The sequence below is a fragment of the Vidua macroura genome, chromosome Z (assembly GCF_024509145.1).
Source record: "Vidua macroura isolate BioBank_ID:100142 chromosome Z, ASM2450914v1, whole genome shotgun sequence".
NCBI classification, from domain to species: Eukaryota; Metazoa; Chordata; class Aves; order Passeriformes; family Viduidae; genus Vidua; species Vidua macroura.
Window position 1 is genome coordinate 54,368,928 of NC_071611.1, and position 7,468 is coordinate 54,376,395.

Consider the following 7,468-nt stretch of genomic DNA (forward strand, 5'->3'; position numbering starts at 1 on the left):
CTCTCTGAGACTACTTGCTAGTCACAGTTTCTTTTGGTTGCTCACATTATATTATGTGGTAATGTTCTCCTCTCTGACTGTTTGACTTAAAAGTCAAAGTGGAAAGAACACAATAGATAGTAAACCATAAATAATTAATCTTTCAGATTGATTTTCAGCATATAATCGTTGCTAGGGTGATGTACTCTATTTTCAGGAGTCAGAAAGAACGGCAACTTTGTGCTCATGCTTTCATTATTTACCAGGTAAACATTTTAACATGAGAAGATTTCCTATTGTGCAAGAACACCATTTTGAATAAAAATATATTCAAAAGTAGCTTTGGCTTTTCAGTACTGCAATGTTTTGCATTAGTGAAAGGGGGAGCTGGGCCATCCTCAGACATCTGCAAGTATTTCTTGACCAGCTTGAAGTTCTTTAGTGACCAGCTGAAACACTGGGTGGATGAAGAAAAGGGTTGGGTGTAATCTACCTCGACTTCAGCTAGGCCTTCAGTGCTGCCACCCACATCATTCTCCTGGGAAAGCTCTGAACCCACAACTTGGACAGGTACACACTTCACTGGGTTAAGGAGGGACTGGTTGGCCAGGTCCAGGGAGTGGTGGTGAATGGAGTTACACCCAGGTGGTGCCCAATCACGAGGAGTGTTCTCCAAGGCTCAGTACTGGAGACAGCCCTGTCTTAATTGACAAGATGGATAAGGGGATCAGGTGCATCCTTAGTGAGTTCACAGATGACTCTAAGCTGGGAGGAAGTGTTGGTCTGCTGGATGGCAGAAAAATTTGGCAGAGGGATCTGGAAGGCTTAACTGATGGGCTGAGGCAAATTGAATGAGGTTCAATAAGGCAAAAGGCTGAGTCCTGCCCTTAGGTCTCAAAAACCTCAAGCAGAGCTACAGGCTTGAAGGCAGAGTGGCTGGAAAACTGCCTGGTGGAAAAGGACCTGGCTGTGCTAGTTAACAGCGGCTGAACGTGAGCCAGCTGTGCCCTGGTGGCCAAAAATGCCACTGGCATCCTGGCCTGTATCAGCAATAGTGTGGCCAGCAGGAGCAGGGCAGAGATTGTCTCCCTGTACTGGGTATTGGTGAGGTCAGATTTGAGTTCTGTGCTCAGTTTTGGGGCCCTCACTACATGAAAGGCATTGAGGTGCTGGAGCGACTCCAAAGAAGGATAGTAGAGCTGGGTAAGGGTCTCAAGCATAAGTCTGATGAGAAGCAGCTGAGAGCATTGAGGGAATCTATGCTGGAGAAAAGAAGGCTCAGAGGACACTTTATCACTCTTTACAACTGCCTCAAAGGAAGCCAGGTGGGAATTAGCCTCTTTTTGCAGGCATTTAGTGACAGGGTATAGACAACAGAGCCTCAGGCTGTGCCAGGGAAAGTTCAGTTTGGACATTGAGGATTTTTTTTCAGAGAAAGGGCATTTAAGCATTGGAATGGACTGCCAGGGAGGTGGTAGAGTCACCATCCCTGGTAGTGTTCAAGAAACAAATATGTTATGGTTACGGCACTATGTGTTATGGTTTGGTTGGTATGGAAGTGTTTGGTCCAAGGTTGGGCTCAATGGCCTCGGACGTCTTGTCCAACATTAATGATTCTATGATTCTGTGACCTTAAACCCATTCCCAGGACTGCTATAGGTGTTGTTGACTCTTATAATTTTAATTCAGCCTCAGTACTATTACAGAAGAACTTTCTGAAAATCATATTGAACAGTGTCACTAACTGTTTATTTCTATTAAATTGCACATTACTGACATCACTATTGATATTAGTATTATTTGTATTGTGATCCAAAAAGCATAATTCAGAAATAAACTAAGATCTGTTGTTTATCCCACATAGCTGATTAAGTGTGATTTTAAATGCAATGTCCTTTTCTTGCTCTTTTTGGAGATATTTTCACCCTTTCAGAGGAGGTCATCCAAGGTAATTGTTGTCGCTGATGCTTGGCTTGCCATGACTAAAATGGCAGCTGTATAACAGCTATGCAACAAGTATTGTTTGTTTGTTTTTTATTTTTAGAATAAATGGTAATTGACATTAAACAATAGGAGCTATAGTAACAAGATTATTGCAGCTAGAGAGAGACTGTATATACCAGACTTCATTGTACACTGGAACCCATGAGACTTCATAGCTACTCTTTGTCATCTGGCAATACATATTCTTAAAGAAAAGAGAGATGTCGTTGTGCTAGATTTTTTAAAAGTATTTTATATTTTCCAAATAGAAACCCTAACTGAAAAACCCCATAATGCATCTAGTCTGGTAGTATTTTTTATTATCTCCATATATCACCATTCAAATAAAGACATTGAACACTGAAAAAACCATTAGACTCCTCTTCCCCCCATCTTGAAAACAAATCTCAGAGAAAATACTGACAAATGATATTTTGTTTGACCTCTAAAGTGATTAAAAAATTATGAAACCTCTTCTCTTTAACAACTGGTTGAAGTATTTTATATTCTTTCCTCAAAGAGATGCAGTTTCCAGATAGTAGCAGTGTGATTGATTTTTCCATATCAGATACATTGTTATGGTCTATTGCTTCCATAGCAAATCTATAACATCTGTCTTCAAACTCAGGCTGCAGTCCTGCACTACTCAGTGATACTTTATGCAACCATATCCTTCCATTACAAGTATGAGTGGATTAATATTGATTTTCCCCTCTTGTCCAAGACAGAAGGTCCATCTTAACAGCAATAAATTACACATCTAAGATATGAAGACATGCTTGGTCCTCCTTGGTCTTCATGCCACAGATTATTACTTTGCCTTGAAACCAATTTCTGATGTTTTTAACCCATTACAAGGGCCGAAATTGAAAGTTGTCTCCAGGTTTAAATACTTGTTTGGGTTATGTTGACAATAAAAATCCACAGTCAGAGGTTCTAGAAACAGCTTTTAATCATGAGTGGTGAGAGTGATCTTCCAAAGCTTGTGCACAGGCAGGCTTGGAAATAAAACTGCAAAGAGCAGCACTAGAGCAGGAATGACAAGCAGTGAGAATTGGCCACTTTCTCAAAAGTCAATCTAAAAGTCAGTCAGCCGGTAACAGAGAGTAACAAAGTAGTACTGAGTAGCAGATGCAGCCCTGTTGGGAGTGTGAGGATGCCCTGAAAGAATGATACACCTTGTATGAATGTCATGGATGACACTGCTGTCAAATCCCTCTAGACTGGTGAAACTTTTCACAGTTTCCTTTTCCAGCCTTACTTGGCTGACAAAAGGACACTTAAAATACATATTCAGATCTAGAACTTGCAAAGGGGAACAATCTGCGGGAAATTAATTATTAAGTATAGACTGTTTTATGGCTCCTGCTTGATTTCACTTGAAACATCAGATTTCTCATGGTGTTCTGCATGCTTTGTGGTGTGCTGCTGTGGTACTGGCTGGTCACTCTGGTGGTTTTTGACAATGTTTCATTAATATGAGTTTTATTTTTCTGTGTTTTTCTGGTTCATTTGAGATATTTTTGCAGCAGGAAAGATATTTTTATTATGCTGTTAACAGATATAGGCTTTTTAGACTGACAGAGACATGTATTGAAGGATTGAAATATTAATATATGGGCCTAAATTCTACCCCATAGGTAGAAATAGGAAATGATGCAGCCACAGGGATGTCATAGAAACCAGGTGCAAACACAAGATCCCTGACAGAAAAGTAACTGCTGAGGCAGTGGCTCCCTATGGCCCTGGGCAATCACAGGCATAGCACCTGTGGGTGCTCAATGCTCATGGGGGTATCATCTTTTCCCTTAAAGGCAACTCACCATGGGCCTGGGGTAACTGTTCTCTTCTCTTTCATGTTCAGGCAGCAGTTTCATCAGTTTGTTGTAAACCAGACAGCATCTGACCAGGTCTTCATGTACAATAATAGCTTTTCTAACCCAGAAGCCTATTTATAACTGCATTGAGAAGCTGTGGAGTTGCATTTCTAGAGGAGTTGGAGGCTAGAGGAGTTGAAGGCTATTGAGTTTGTTAGTTTCTAGAAAGTATAAAAAAAGGATTAAAATGGTTATAATCTAGAAAAAAATCCTAGTCCAATTATTTCCAATATAAAATGTATGTTTTGCTTTGTCTATTGGGCTCCTTTTTTTTAAGCACATATAAACTTCTCTATTAACCACCAATTGCATGTGGTCAGAACAAAAATCAGTCATAGCTTAATAATAGCTTTTCTCAAGCTTCAGTTGTGCTGATGGTTCAGCGCTTCTGCATCTGTTTATGCCAAAATTACTATGATAGTATTTACTATGTGCAAGTATTAATTACAGAAGAAGTTGGCCAAATATTTCTAAGTAAATCAAAATTCTCCCAGATAAAATAATGATAGACACAGCAGAAAAAAATTACCATCTTATCAGCTATGTCTTTTGCAGAACATACTTGTATATAACAGTCCTTTTAGTGAACTATATCTGTGACTTAGAAAGGTGTTCTCATCAGGAATCTTTGCCTAGGGCTGAAAAATAGCTAGAAATTTCTTTAGTAGAATATGCACAAGAGCGATAGCAAAATTTATGCATTTCTTATGCTGTTGTAGTGAACATGGAAGTTGAAAGGTTTTGTAAAAAAAATCACTGTACGTAAAGCTGCCATAGTTTGAATACTACTAATGTGATAAAGATTTAGATTATGATCCCAATCAGGCAAATATCACAACAGTGTTTTGATGTGTTTATAATCTGATTTTATTCACAAATTATCTGCAAATGAGTTTTGCCATCATTTGCTGTTTGGAATTTCTTCACATTATTTAATGTGAAGAAAATTAGTTCATTGTATTATGCAGATTTTTGACTGGGAACAACTATTTGCATATTCATATTTGACCTGTGACGTGCATATTGCACAGGTGGCAATATGTTAATGTCTTATGTCTTAATGTGGCCTTCAGAGCTACCTAGGGGCATAAGTGCCTTCCCTTTTCTCAGGAAAAGGCTAGAGATACTTTTTTCTTTGTTAGTCTTCCTTCTTTCTTTTTTTTTTCTTTTTTTTTTTTTTTTTTTTTTTTTTTTTTTTTAATAAACTTATTATCATGGTGCCCCAGTGTTTTGTCATCATGGCAAAGTGTTAATACTTGTTATTAGTGTCAGAGTGGTTCAAATGCGACCTTTAAAATGTTATGATTTTCTCATTTCCAGTAGAAAAGAAAGATTTTTTTGTATACTGATGTACTCAAGATTTAAAAACATCTTGCTGGTCAACAGGAGTGAAACATTTGTTAAGAAACAAAGATTAAGTTGCTATGTTTGCTAACAAATATAATTTGTACAAAAACAGGTTTTGGGTGATGAGTCCTTTTTGGTTAGACCTATCGGTGTACTTAGAAAAATAGATGAGATTTGTGGCACAAAAAAAGTCTTTCTTATGCCATGGAGGTTTATATCATGATTTTAATATGTAACTTGATGACTTCATTATGAAGGAATTGTTGGAGCTAATAATTTCTTAGATAGGTGAAAAATACTCCAGTCAGGAGTATTTAATTATTTTCACTAGAAATGCAGTGATTATTTCCTTCACAATAATACCATATTGTGATTTTGTATTTGATTAGCATGAAAAATTATTTCAGTGGAGTTCTATTTGAAAATGTATTTGTCATATTTTAAGATATCATTAAACAGTTCTTAAGAAGACATTGTATATTATTCTAGTAGGTTACATTTTCCTTCAGCATTACTAAATGCTTTACTTGTTACTTTATCATGTTGCATAAACTGTCAATATGCATAACTAAAATCTAAAATGGGAAAGAGTGATACATAGTAGAAACTGATTTCTCTCTGCACTCATAGTTTCAAAATACATCCAGCTATTTTTATTGTCATAATTGGTTTTAAAATATTTAAAGCATTAGTACATGAGATATAATATTACAATTTAATGAGTTTCATTAGAGCCTTCAATCAGTGAAAACAACAAGGCTAGGGTGCATGAGGTGATACTGCTGTTTGAAGGCAGTGAGGAAACTCAGTGCTCTGAGGCAGGTGTAATTAATCAGGTTTTGAAGAGAAGCAACATTTTTACTCCTAGCCAGGGGAAGAGTGAAGGTTCTATGACTCCAACTTCCTTTGACTTTTTATCCTTATATATCAGCTAAAGTCAACCCAAAACCTTTCCTGCAAACCTGGTTCTGGCAAAGCCCGGGTCCCTTGTGTTTTGTGGGGAGTGATGTGCTCAGACTGCATACCAAGGGCTGATCTCCTCCAAAGGCCCCTCCATGGTCCTGTGCATGCTCCAGCATTAGTGTGCTGCCACTCAAAACCAGGATTAGCCCAGGCATTTTTATTGCCTCAAATTATTTTTGAATTCTGTAAAGAGAGGTGATAATGAGGGATTTTCATATTCATAAACTCAAAGCCATTTTCCTCCTAGCCGTGGAAGAATAGTTTAGAAGTTATTATAAAATCAGACCTGCACTGTGTATAGAAGTTCTGAAACACAGTTTTTTATTCCTTGAATAAAGTAATTGTTTTAGACAACAATTTATTTCATACATTTCATGTATGTTAATACAGAAAACAAGGGCAAATTGGAATATAGCCTTATCTGTCCTTATTTATATAGCTCCAAGTGTGTTTTTTCACAATACCATTAAGATTACAAGCAATATGCTGAAATGTTACAAAAAAAAAACACTGTAAATAAGGATTCCTTGTTCCTATGTATTACAATAAAATCCTTAAGTATAATGATCAAATGCTACTTATTCTAAGATTTCAGTATGTATGCTGTGTCCCAGAGAAATCTCAGCATAGTGTAGAAAAGACCTGAAAGAGTCCAACCATCTCCAAACTTGCTTCCTGTAATAACTTGATTTTGCCCTAAGGCAGAAGCTTCAGAAAGAATTGAAGAGATCCATTACTTATAAAAACTTTGAGATTGTTTAAGAACCGTTTAAGTGGTATTTCATGGAAGAAAAAAACTGTGGCAGATTTCATACCATGTATAGACTCCCAAAAGACAAACACCTTTTCCTAAAAGGGAATATATATACAGAGGCAGATGTTATAAATACATGACTCATATAAATTCAGCAGTGTTCCCTAAAATGACCTCACAAATCAGAGAAGACAGGTTCAGTGTTCCTTTGAGGAAATATTGAATGTGCCTAAGTGAGCTTTTAGTTTTCATCAGGAGTGTGCTTTTGAAACAGATCTCCAGGTTGTCTCTACTTACTGCACTTTGGTTCACAGGACACAGACATCAGCTTGCTCAGTATGGTTTCTTTCAGATGAAACTAAAATGAAATACACCTGGAAAGGCCACTTCATACATCCCAGCCAAAGCCCAGGAGAAATAGTCTCCAAAAGAAAAAGTAAGAAACAGCACACAAAATCCCTCAAATCTGTGTTGTGTGTTTTGGGTTCTTGCCATCAGCTATGGCTCCACAGAGCAGTTTGGCTGCTCTGAGGGCTTCGTGTAGACCCAGCCAAATCTACTGCAG